Source organism: Oryctolagus cuniculus, unplaced genomic scaffold (assembly GCF_964237555.1).
Source record: "Oryctolagus cuniculus unplaced genomic scaffold, mOryCun1.1 SCAFFOLD_52, whole genome shotgun sequence".
NCBI classification, from domain to species: Eukaryota; Metazoa; Chordata; class Mammalia; order Lagomorpha; family Leporidae; genus Oryctolagus; species Oryctolagus cuniculus.
This window is the reverse complement of record NW_027208350.1, coordinates 1,061,888-1,075,369: the sequence shown is the minus strand read 5'-3', so window position 1 is coordinate 1,075,369 and position 13,482 is coordinate 1,061,888. Positions and strand designations below refer to the sequence as shown.

Below are 13,482 nucleotides of genomic sequence, written 5' to 3'. Positions count from 1 at the left end.
TTAAAAAAAAAATTATTTTTGACAGAGAAGGAGAGGGAGAGGGAGAGAGAGAGATATTCCCAGATGGCCACAATAGTCAGTGCTGAGCCAGGCAGAATACAAGAGTCAGCAGCACCATCTGTGTTTCTCACATGGGTGGAAGGGGGACAAACACTTGGGCCATCTGCCACTGCTTTTCCAAGGCCATTAGCAGGGAGCTGAATCAGAAGTGGAGCAACTGAGACCAAATCAGTGCCCAAAGGAGATACCAGCATTTTAGGCAGTTTTACCCACTATGCTACAATGCTGGACCTTAAATTTTTTTTTTATTTTGGGGCTGGCACTGTGGCACAACAGGTTAACAACCTGGCCTGAAACACTGACATCCCATATGGGCACTGGTTTGAGACCCAGCTGCTCTACTTCTGATCCAGCTCTCTGTTGTGGCCTGGGAAAGCAGTGGAAGATGGCCCAAGTCCTTGGGCCCCTGCACCCATGTGGGAGACCCAGAAGAAAATCCTGGCTCCTGGCTTCAGATTGGCGCAGTTGCCACCATTGTAACCAAATGGGGAGTGAACCATCGGATGGAGGACCTCTCTTTCTCTCTCTCTGCCTCTCCTCTCTATGTAACTCTGACTTTCAAATAAATAAATAAATCTTTAAAAAAAATTCTTATTTTATTTGAGAGGCATAGAAACTGAGCAAGAACAACACATGGGGGACTTCTGTGGTTAGTTTCTGTAGATGAAACCAAATGATGTTGGACATTTCAGGCAGTGTCTGCACACAGTGAAGCTGTCTGGTTAAACTCTTCTTTGCAACTCAAAGACTACATTTACCAGAGGTCCCTCTGGTGAGATATGAACATGCAGAGTGCCAGTTCAGATAGTACTACCCTGATTGTCCAGGGTTGCCTGGATAAGCATGTGACCTTCAGCTCCCAGGGGCTTATACAGTAAGGGATATGGTGATGCAGCACCAAGAGAAACACTATCCATGATACCTAGGGTTAACCAAGAGAGCAAGGGAGCAAGTAAACACTAGTGTACTAGTTTCTGTTTGAATACTTGTTTTCACCCCTTTTTTATTTGTATCTAAGAGAAAAATGGATGGATCACATGGTAACTTTCTTATAAATAAGATTTATTATATTTCTTTGAAAGAGCTGCAGAGAGGAAGACACACACACACACAGACACAGACACAGACACACAGACATACTAGCTCACCCCCCCCCCCAAATGGTTGCAATAGCAGGGGCTGTAACAGGAAGAAGCCAGGAGCCTGGAACCCCATCCAGATCTCCCACAAGGATGGCAGGGGCCAAATTTGGGCCATATTCTGCCGCATTTTTAGGTGCATTAGGATGCAGGCAGTGGAAGTGGAGCAGCGAGGATGCACATATGAGATCCTGGCATTGTAGAAGTTGGCTTAACATACTATGATACAACACTGGTTCCCATATGGCACTTCTATGCTTAACTTTTTGTACAATTGACAGTTTTCTATCATGATCAGGCAATTTTACATTTTTTTTCCATAGACTGGCCTGGAAGTTGGAACATCATGTTGGAATGCCCATATCCCATGTTGTAGAAACTGGGTTTAGGTCCTAGTTCTGGTCCCTATTTATTTTGGTTTCCTGCTGGTGCACACCCTGGGAGGCAACAGATATAGTTCAAGGGGTTGGGTCTCTGTCATTCAAGTGAAAGACCTGTATTGAGTTTCCAGATCCTTATTTTGGCCCATTCCAATCCCAGATATATTGTGAATTTGCAGAATAAATTGGTGGATGGGAGCTCTGTCTGTCTCTACCTCCCCTACTCACAAATAAATAGATAATTTAAAAACTTCTCCAGCAAAATAGATACATTAAAAACCTCCCCAGCAAGTGACAGAGCATATAGATTTTATTCTATAATTTTTACAATTTTCACACTTTAAGTTTATAGACCATTGTGAGTGGATTTTTGGGCTAGCTATAAGATTTGTGTCTGTGTTGATTTTTTCTCATGTGATTTGCATGTGGTTAATTTTTCCTCATAATTATTCAGTTGACATCTGTGGAACAGAATGTTCTGTGTTGAATTGGCTTAGTTCCATTGACAAAATTAGTTAACTAAATTTACATGCTGTATTTTCATTCCATTTATTCTGTTTCATTAATCCACTCATGTATTTCTTCCCCAACATCACACTGTCTTCATTACTACAGCCTTCTGACAAGTGTGAAGATTCACTAGTGTAGTTCTTTAACTGATCTTCAGCCCTGTGTCATCTATTTTAGAACATTCTGCTAGTACCAGAGAATATAGTGTGGACATCATGTTCATAGAAGAGACTGCCATGTATATATGAGATTCATCCTAGGGACTATGGCATGGACATCATATTCATATTAGAGACAGTTGAGAACACGTTATATTAGTCCCAGGAGCTTCTCTGTGTATATTAATTCTAATTAGAGATCACTGTGTATATTTTACATCAGTGAACACATCAGTGAACACATACTGTGTTGGGGAGGAAACAGTGAATATTTTGAATTATATTTTTCTATTGCAAGGCCTTCCTCTGCTGAGTACTTTGAAGAATCCTCCCTCTGCAGGGAGGCTAATGAAGAAAGGCTCTTTACTCACCACTGCAAAATGTGTGCCTAGCACTTCCCTTGCCACCAGGATGGTTATTAATGTTTTATCACATTTTTATTCCTGGTTTGAAAATTACTTTTTCATAATGCATCATTAACTTAATAATCTGCTAAGTTCATTTTTCTAAGATTTAAACTTTTTTCAGATGAAATCGGATGCATTCACCCATAGGCTATGACAGCAGACTTAAACTTTATTCATAAGTGACCATATGGTTCTCTTTTTCATTCTATTTTCATTAATCATCATTATCAAAATTATTCTGGCCTCTCTCTTTTTTTTTTTAAGCAAGTAACAGGAATTACATGTTCTTTCAGTCTTAATTCACTTCTTTCTTTCTTTCTTTCTTTCTTTCTTTCTTTCTTTCTTTCTTTCTTTCTTTCTTTCTTTCTTTCTTTCCTTCCTTCCTTCCTTCCTTCCTTCCTTCCTTCCTTCCTTCTTTCTTTTCTTCAAAAAAGATGTGTTTGTGTGCCCTCTGGTGGCCTCCCAGGTTAAACACAGGACACTCAGCATTCGCTGTTCAACAATAGTAGTACCATCTGGGCTTAAACATTGTACACATTTTGTTTTTAATTTGTCATTATACATATTTCAAAAATTTTTCAAACTGTATAATAATTGTTGATATATCCTTTTGTTCTTTTTCATAAAATTGATTATGGTAATATGTAATTTCCAAAAATAAATCCATTTAATCACCAAAAATGTTATTGAACCAAAGTTATGTGTGACATAATATCTTACAGTCTTTAAGTTTTTGAAACTTGGGTGACATCCACTTTCTCCACTCAAATCACATCGCATGTGTTTTGTTTTTCTTGTTCAGTCTTGCCAGAAGTTTATTTATTAATTTATTGACACTTATAGAAGTCACATTTGGAACTGTCTGTTATAGGGCTGTAGACACATTTTCATTTTCATTGATTTATGGTTTTAAAAATATTTTCCCTTTTTAAAAATTGACTCTTCTGGTGTTTTAAGTTCGATTTTTGCTTGTAGTCTTTAAACCAAGACTTAGAGGTTCCAAGTACTTCTGTGAGAATGCACCCATGCTTTCTCAGTGCTAGCACAGGGTCATCTCTTACATCATGTCCCACTCTGTCATCCAGCAGCACAGGGCACAGCATACCACTCCTTTATTCTTGGGGGATTTCTTCTCTGGGCTTCCATGCAACACCTTGCTTTCATCCAGTAACAACTAGGGATTTTTTGATTTTTGATTTTTTTTGCTCCAACTAGGGATTTTTTGATTCTTCCCTCTTTCTGTTCTATTTCTTAGTGTTGGAGAGCCCAGGGCCTTGTCTTTGGTCTGCTTTGCTTCTGTTCTTTGTTCTTGGCTTCTCCATGCCTCAAGGTTTCACTTACCATCTACAGGCTATGAGCCTCACATTTATTTCTGCAGTCTACTCTTGCCCACTGAGCTACAGACATGAATATAAGTTAGTGTCTCAGGATTATCATGGAGCCGTCCCCCAGGTACCTCACACTGACCATGTTCAAAGTGAAACCCTGATACTTCTCTGCAATTTGTTTCTTTCAAATGCTTCCTTCCTCCTTATTCAGTGACAGCCTCACCCTCCCAGTTGCTCATGCCCCAAACCTTGGAGTCATCCTTGTCTTCTCTGCTTATTTTTCATCTTTGTCAAAAAAAAAATACAGGTAACTCTCCTTTAGAAAAGCAATCCTACTTGATCATGTTGAGTGAAATTTTTGATGTGTAGTAGGATTCTATTGGTTAGTATTTTGTTGAGAAGTCTTGAATTCACATTGATCAGAAATATTGGTCTATATTTTTCTTTTGCTGTTTTTGCTCTGGCCTTCCCTAGCTGTGGTGTCAGGATAATTCTAGCCTTGCAAAATGAGTTTGAACAGTTTCTTTCCCCTTTCAGCTTATTAGGATAGTTTTTAAAAACATTTATTGCCTTATTGGGAAATCAGAGGAGAGAGAGAGAGAGAGAGAATATTCTACTCACTAGTTCACTACCCAGATGGCTGCAACAGCCAGCCGTGGGCCAAGTGAAACCCAGGAACCGGGAGCTTCACTCAGGTTTCTGATATGGGTGGCAGGGTCCAACAACAAATGCCTATTTAGGATGCTGGCATTGCAGGTAGTAACTTAATCCACAGTGCTGGCACCCCAAATAGTTTTATAGGAGAAAGTGTTGTGATGTAACAAGTAAAGCGAAGTCTTAGTACACCCCCATCTCATATCAGAATGCTGGTTCAATTTGTGTGTCTATATTGATAAAGTGGCTTTATTTTAGGCAGTATATCATTGGGTTTTGGTTTCTATCCATCCAACTATTCCATGTCTTCTAATTTAGAAATGTAGTCCATTTACATTCAAGATTAATATTAATAAATGAAGACTTAGTCTTGTCTTAAAATTTTTATTTTGTTTGTTTTGAAAAACCTTTGTTCTGCTCTTTGTCTTTTGATGTCCATTTTGAGGGGCTGGTGGTTTACTGAATTCATACATTTAGATTCATTTCTATTTCTCTTTTGTGTATCTATTCTTCTAGTGGTGTTTACATGTTTTTGTAATAATAGTTCACTTTCTTTCACTTCATTATATAGGACTTTCTTAAGCATCTTTTGTAAGTATGGTCTTTTGGTGATTAATTTTCTTAGTTTTTTGCCTGTCTTGGAAACTCTGATTTTCATTAATTTCTGAATACAGTTTTACTGGATAGAGTATAGTTGGTTGGCAAGATTTTTACTTCAGGATCTGGCACTGTGGCATAGTGGGTAAAGCCTGCAGTGCTGTCATCCCACATTAGTGCTCATTTGAGTCCTGGCTGCACCACTTCTGATCTGGTTCTCTGCTCATACACCAAGGAAACAACAAAGGATGGCCTCAGTACTTTGGCATGTGCACCCTTGTGGGAGACCTGAAAGAGATTCCTGGCTCCTAACTTTAGACTGGCTCAGTTCCAGCTGCTGCATCCATTTGGGGAGTGAACCAGTAGACAGAAGATTTGTTCATGTGAATGACCTGGTCCTGTTGTGCCCAGATCGTTAGATCCCCACAGAGACCCCCCAGAGAGTCGCTCACACCAAACTGCAAAAGCAAGGTTTATTCGGGAGTACAAGCCGCAACAGGGACCCCATCCAACCAACCAGCACAGTGGAGGAAGGAGTGAGGCCCCGGTCTTTGGGAGAGTTTTTAAAGGGAAAAAGGGGCTACATTAGCAGGAAAAAAGAGTTACATACAGCATGGAAGCTTTGGGTACAGGGAGTTACTTTGTTGAGAGATCTCTGCTGTGCTGCCCTTGGTCTACCAAGCTAGCTGTCCCTGGTAAGCTTTGATATCTCCAGAATGCCTGAATGCCTCCTTTTACAAGGACCCGGGTCTGCTATGGGAAACGGAAGCTGGTTTTTTTTTATTATTATTGTTTAAAAATGGAGTCACTTTGGTTCTTTAGTCCCAGCCTCCCTCTCTCTTCTATCTCAATCATCCCCAGTGTTCTTTATGCACTGGACATCATGCAGTCTTAAATGTTTTAACAGCAGTGTTCTTTGTGTTAATTTCACATGCTCTTCCCACCAGTCTTGGCCTGGTTGATGCCACAAGTCTCCCACATGTGAGATTTCATTACTGCCTTCCTCAAAATTAGTAAGAGCCCCCCTGTTATTAGTATCCCCAAGATAGGTTCTCAGTGCATTTCACATTTTTCTTTTTTAAATTTCAACACATGGCCAGTGCCACAGCTCAATAGGCTAATCCTCTGCCTGCAGCACCAGCACACCAGGTTCTAGTCCCGGTTGGGGCACTGGATTCTGTCCCGGTTGCCCCTCTTCCAGGCCAGCTCTCTGCTGTGGCCCAGGAGTGCAGTGGAGAATGGCCCAAGTCCTTGGGCCCTGCACCTGCATGGGAGACCAGGAGGAAGCATCTGGCTCCTGGCTTTGGATCAGCATGGTGTGCCAGTCACAGCACGCTGGCCACAGTGGCCATTGGAGGGTGAACCAATGGTAAAGGAAGACCTTTCTCTCTGTCTCTCTCTCTCTCTCTCTCACTGTCCACTCTGCCTGTCAAAAAAAAAAAAAACACTTCAACACACTTACATTCTTTGCTTAATGTTTGTTTCCTGTGTCAGCATATAAACCACAGGGAAGCAAGACCTGTTTCTGGCTTGTTCACTTCTTCATCATAAACATTCTTTGACTTATACATGGTGTCCAAAACATTTTTGTTTGAGGAATAATTCATTGCTTGACCACTATCTCTCTTTGTTCTTTTTCCTCCTTAATTTTGGGAAGCTCACTTATAATGCATGGTTTCATAACTCAGAATATGTGCCTCCTGTTTAGACATCCTCATCTATGGTTTTATTGTCATTCCCCAGCCTAGCAGAACTCCTTGCCTGGAAAAGAAAGGCTGCGTGTTTAGGTGGGAAGAAGTTTTATTAGAAAACAGATCTTTTATGTTGTTTGATTTGGAAAGGAAAGCTATGTCCCAAGCTCCCCATATTGTGTGGGAATGGAGGAACTGTGTCAAGCTGTTAGGCTGCCTCTCTCACTATCACTGTCAGTGAGGGATGGGGGAAGGTGATAAACATCACCAATGGAAAAGGAAGTGGAGGTGGATACACATGCACTGACTGCTCATTTCTTCCTTTGGAAGTACTGAGAATGTTTCTAATTCTTGCTGTTTCTTTTTCTTAAGACACATAAGTGCACAGTTAGTCAGCTCCCCTACCCCGTGTGTCTCCAAACATTGAGGTGGCTGATATCTGATCACCTATGTGTGCTTTCCTCATGCAACAAGTATTGATTGGGGCCTCCTTTGTTATCATCCTGGACCATGGAACCAGTGTGCAAAATGAATATATTAAAGTCTTCTTTCTTGGAGAACTCCACATGCTGGCAGGAAAGAAAAAATCCATCAGTCTTTTTTTTTAAAGGATTCCTTCTTTTTTAAAAAAAGACTTTATTTATTTATTTAAGAGACAGAGTTACAGAGGAGGAGAGACAGCAAGAGGCCTTCCATCCACTCTGAATCATTCAGTTGTGACTGAATCATTAAGAGAGTTGACATCTTACCAAGTAAAAGTAGGAAGAAGTTTTTATATGTCTTTTTTTTACAAAAAGATTTATTTAGTTATTTGAAAGTCAGAGTTACACAGAGAGAGAAGGAAAGGAAGAGAGAGAGAGTTCACAATGACTAGAGCTGGGCCAATCCAAAATCAGGATCCAGGAGCTTCTTCTGGGTCTCCCATGTGAGAAGCAGGAACCCAAACACTGCGCCATATTTTGCATTTCCAGGCAATCAGCAGGAAGATAGATCAGAAATAGAGCATCTGGGGCTTGAACTGGTGCTCATAAAGGATGCTAGTGCTACAGGCAGAGGCTTAACCTATGCTACAGCATTAGCCCCAAATCCACCAGTTTTTAGAGGTGTCACAGTCTCATGGTCAGCAATGCTTCAGGACCTGGATCAAGTTTAGGGTGTCTATCAGCATAGCATTACCTCTGGTGTTTGCATCCTTATTCCTCACCTCATTCTGAAGATACTCCAGCTATAGCTGAAGCTCCAAAAACCAAAAAACACTGGTGATGGTTCTTAGCAGGCAATCTCCTAAAAGCAAAGATGGTAGGAAAATTTGTTGGTCTAGAAGACAGAACCAACATAAGCCTTGCAACTGCGAGTCATTCAGCATCTGTTCTGTCTGCCCCTCTCAAGAATTTCAAGTGCCTTTTACACATAGTGTTTAAGTCATCAGCTGCTTCCACTGTCACATTTTAGATACCTGAAAAATTGGATAGTTAAGCAATCAACTATCCCACAGCCCAATAGATGGTAGCAGGTGGCAATGGGGGAGGGGATTCTTCTCTGATTCTTCCCTAGATTCTCTCTTTTCACCCCTTCCCTTGTGAATGTTGGGATGAATCTCCTTTTATGGGTGAGTCAGAGGTCAGTGCAGGTTATCTCACTGGAAGGTCAAGGTTGTGGAGAAAGACTTCAGCACAGGGAATCCAAAGAGGAGAATGTGCCCTGCGCTACCTAACCCAGGATCAATGAGCTAAAATTACTAGAATTGTTAACATTTGACAGTTGTGACAATCAACACAGGTATAATTTCTATGTCAATTTATATATATATATATACATATAAAGCTAAAAGGAGGTTTTTTTTTGTTTCTTTTTCAAAAGTGCTGATTATTACAAGTCTCTTCATCACATTTTGTCCAGTTCTTTGCACACTGAACCACCTTGCATTAGGCACACTGCTTGATGAATTTCTAAGAAGCAGAGAGGGAAATATTGCTTGTCAATTAATCCAGCTTCCTTAATTTTACTGAAGAAGAATTTCTCTAGAATATTGACACATTTGCAGTGTTCACTCTCAGGGGGGTTGTACTCTTTATAATTGGTAAAGACTCACTGTAAGTCTGCCATGAATAATTTCTTAGATATGTGGTACCCATTCCTGAGGCATTCACTCATGGTTTTCAGATCCATGGGAAACCTTATAACTTCATAATATCCCAGAGCTTCTGTTCTCTTCACCAGTTCCATGAAGGGCCAAGTGCTTTGATGGCTCTTCACCTGCTGAAGGATGTTCTTCAGCATGCTGTAAAGCTGTTCAGGGTTTTTGGGTTCCTTTCGTTTATCCTTTCCACTTGGTGTCCAGCCTGTCTCTCTAATTCCAGGAATGCTTTCTATAGGAATTTGCCAAACTCTATCTTTAAAACATGAAAGTCCGGAGTAAACTTTCTGAATCTGGGCCTGCTTTCTTTCTATCATCTTTTTTTAAAAAATATTTTTATTTATTTATTTGAAAGGTAGAATTACAGACAGTGAGAGGGAGAAACAGAGAGAAAGGTCTTCCGTCCATTGGTTCACTCTCCAATGGCTGCGACAGTCAGAGCTGCGCCAATCCAAAGCCAGGAGCCAGGTGCTTCTTCCCAGTGTCTCATGTGGGTGCAGGGGCCCAAGCACTTGGGCAATCTTTTACTGCTTTCCCAGGCCACAACAGAGAGCTGTATTGGAAGAGGACTAGAACCAGCACCTATATGGAATGCCGGTGCCGCAGGTAGAGAATTAACCTACTGCACCATAGTGCCAGCCCCATCTATCGGCTTTTTAATGATCTCTTTCTACTTTTTAATGATGACAAAAAATTCTGCATATGGTATCTGAGAATTTAGCTCACATTCCATTAAAGTGGCTCCTTCATAATCCTTAATATAGCCAACATGTTTAGCTTTAGGTATTTTAATTTCTTTGGAGAAACCGTATTTCTTAAAGTACCCAACTGCATACTCATTTGCATATGTGAAGAAGTTCAGGATGTAATGTTTTATATGATATTCTTTCAAATGATTCATCCCATGTATTCCATAATCTTTAACTTATTCATTTGAAGTTACAGCACAGAAAACAATCTCTGTGAATCCTTGGGTTGGGAACATATGGAAACATATACCACCAATAACATGGCCATCTTTAATTAAAGTGAGGGTTTTGTGTTTCCGGTCACAGACAAGTCACATGATATACTCTTTTGGCATTTGGGGAAGCTGATGGAAGAAAACATTCTGCAGGCCTATCAGCCACATCAGGATCCTCTTGTTTGATTTTTGGTTCAGGGAATTGCCCAGCAGGTGAAATTCAATCCTGTCCCTGTGCTCTTCCAGCCTTGCTACCTTATCCCTGGCTGAATGGGCTGACAGAAAACTGGTCTCTGGTCAAAGCATTGCTGCAGGGTCCATGATGGTGGACATCACCTCATGGATTAATTCCATTGGAATATCCCCCATTACTTGGGGTTTCTTGGCCTCCTCCAGAACATAAGAGTCATTCATTTTCCTCTTTTCTCCTGGGTTTGCCTCTAGCCCAGAAGAAGCTTTGCAGGCAGGACTGCTACTCCCTCCATTTGGCTGCTCAAATGAAGATGAGTTTGAATTGTAGGAAACTGTCCTGGCCACAGGAGGTGGGTTGATAACTGTTTGGATTCTGGAAGAGGCTGAGAGAAAATCCTGATCCCAGATGGGAGAGTTTTGTCTATAAATTTCTTCTAACATGGACAGAAATTTTGGGAAATCAGTGAGGATCAGAGTTTGTTTCTCAAGAGGCAGTTTGTCTTTTTCCTGTCTTGCTTGTTCCAGGAGTTGTTTCCTCATAACAGTGAAGACTGAGGAAAGCAATATTCTCCCAAACACGTGGGTAGTTTCATACCGAGGTAGACTGTCACAGAACTGTGGCACATTGTGGTAACACAGCCACCTTGTGCAGTTCTCTTCATATCCAGAAATATCAACATTGGGAAATCACAGTCTTCATTGAGACAGTGCCACAAATGCCAATTGTTGATGTGGTTTAGGAACATTTTTGCCAACTCAACTATTGTTTGTCTTTCTTTTGATGGCAGGTGACTAAATTTATATTGTACAAAGGTATTCACAGCCTGTTCAATACTAGGCTTTTCAAATAAGGGTTTCTTCTCCAAGGAGCCTTCAGCCACAGGCTTTCCTCTTTGTAAAATAAACTGTCTCAGGAGCTTAAATAGGTAGAAATAACCTTGCATGGTATCTGCATCTTCCTCCTTCTGGACACATGTAAAGAGATGCTCCACATCCAACATTATTCCCAGGAGTCTGTTCATTTCTTCCTCTGACACATTCTCCAGGTGAGAAACATGAGCAGCTAGGGCATGGCTACAACCCTGACAGGATTCCATTAGACTGACGATTATTTGCTGCAGATGGGCTCTGAGGGGAGTGGGAGAGGGGTTGGGGTTTTTCCAGCCTGCTGGGGTCCAGCCTTGGCAGGTCCAGGGGATTCTGAAGGAGGGGAGGCATTGGCGAAGAAAGGAAATGAAGGGATGAGGTTTAGGTGGCAAGGGAAGGCATCATTTTGCCGTTCCTTCTTATTGCTTTATCTTATACTCTCTTTACATATACTTTTATTAAGCCTTCTTCCTCCCAAATCTCTCTTCTTTCGGGAAAGAATACACCACAAGTGATCATGTATGCATACCTTTCTCTATTAATCTTGTTTTGTTTAATTTTCCTTTCATGGCCTCATCGTAACCTTTCCACTAACTTTTTCTCTATTCATAGTGGATACGTTAGCTATATGAAACTTGCTTAACTTATCTAAAGGTGCTAGACAAAATGTCTAAGATTTTATGTTAATCGATTTATTTTAAAGGGTTAAAACTGTATAGAGAAAGTTCTAATGATTATATCCTATTTTTCTAAAGGTAAACCACACCTCCAACAACTGTTTTTATAAAACCTACTCCATTGCCTAATGTAAGTGTTCCTTGTTCCTTTTTTCTACATTTCCAAGCAGGGGCATAAGGTCGTAACCTTTGTAAGAATAGTAGTGCTTGTTCATCATTCCATTTGCTGTATTATTAACTACGTACCTCCCAGTCTCATCATATACTCCTGTGTAAGGCAAAGGGGAGGTCAGTGGGAACAAGCACCTGCATGCTCTTTCTGTTCTATTTTCTCATAAAACTCATTACTCATGTTGCTAATAATATTTTACTCTATACAAATTTTAGGGGATTCCCCTCATTACTCCAGTCACCTCCTGTAACTCATTTTTTTTACAAGAAACAACAATTTTGCTTACATTGATATCCGTTATTCTCACACCCAAACCCAATGATTACATCACTATTAAGCCTAATAAAAACAACAGAGAAGATGGCTTCAGTTCATTCAGGGCCTTCCTGCTTTGCTGAGTTCTGCCTCCTGCAGCTGTGACTTTGTCATACAGCATGGGTGACATCGCCTCAGCCCCCAGCCATTACATTTACAGGACGCCTCAGCCTTGCAGGAGGAGTACACTCCAAGTTTCTCCAGTTTCTTCGCCCGCGGAGCGGAATGCAGCTGTGCCTTTTTCAGGGCGATCTGAGCCGTCCACGGCCTTCCGGTTCTTGGGCCGTGCCAGCCGCAGCCACAGCTGTAGCCGGACCTCAGGAGCCTGAGCAGGCGGCGGCAGCACCCGAGGAGCCCTGCGGCGGCGCGGGCGGCGGCGCAGGGGACTGCGGGAACAGCGGCCCGGGCCCGGCCCCGCCAGCCCCTCACAAGCCGCCCTCCAGCACGACGGGAGGCGCCGAGTGGCAGGCACCGCCGCCAGGGTCTCCCTCTCGGGTTCTGGTCGTCGGGAGAGCGAGACCCTCCCCGCACGCCCTCCCGCCCCTTCGCCCACCCTCCTCCCTTCCTCTATCCTCCCGGAGCGCCACCAGCCCGGCTCGCCCTGGCCTTGGCCCGCGCGCTGGTGGCGGTGCTGTTCCCTCAGGAAGGAGGGAAGTAGCGGCTCCAATGCCGAGGCCGCCGTCCCTCGGCTCTCCTTCCCTAGGCTCGAAATTCTTTTAACATGTTGAGCACTCTATAATTCTGAGACATTGAGAGTTTTTATTCCTGAAGAAGACTCCACCTGGTCTGATATAAAATGCTATGAAAGAATCGAGATGGATGTAGGTTGTCAAAGAACAAAGATTGTTTCTTCAAAATAGTGAATCCATGTGTAACTATTTATTTGTGTGTTTGTGTGTGACACATTACAGTCCTTGACTCATAGCCCTTTCATGAACAGTTCCCAAAAGGTGATTCTCTCTTAGTGTAAGGGTGACCTTAAGGGTCTTGATCAACCAGGAAGCCTGGACTGGCCATGTTGTCACGTTTCTGCCAGGCCTCTAGCTCCTCCTGCGCTGCTAGGTCTCCACAGTGCTCCATGTCTAAGCTGCAGTATTGTGACCCCAGGGACTATGGAATGAGGCCTCTGATCACTCACTAGGGTGTGATCACTCACTAGGATCATGCTTTCCTGTGGGCGAGATGGGGGAGCATGAAAGGTGGAGACAGGAGAGAAGACATGGCTGGCTTCACT

General features: G+C 42.1%; 1 pseudogene; it reads right to left on the bottom strand.

Moving 5' to 3' along the window:
* Positions 1-8,808: 8,808 nt before the first annotated feature.
* Positions 8,809-13,328, bottom strand: LOC100348125 (histone acetyltransferase KAT2B-like; annotated as a pseudogene).
* Positions 13,329-13,482: the final 154 nt, after the last annotated feature.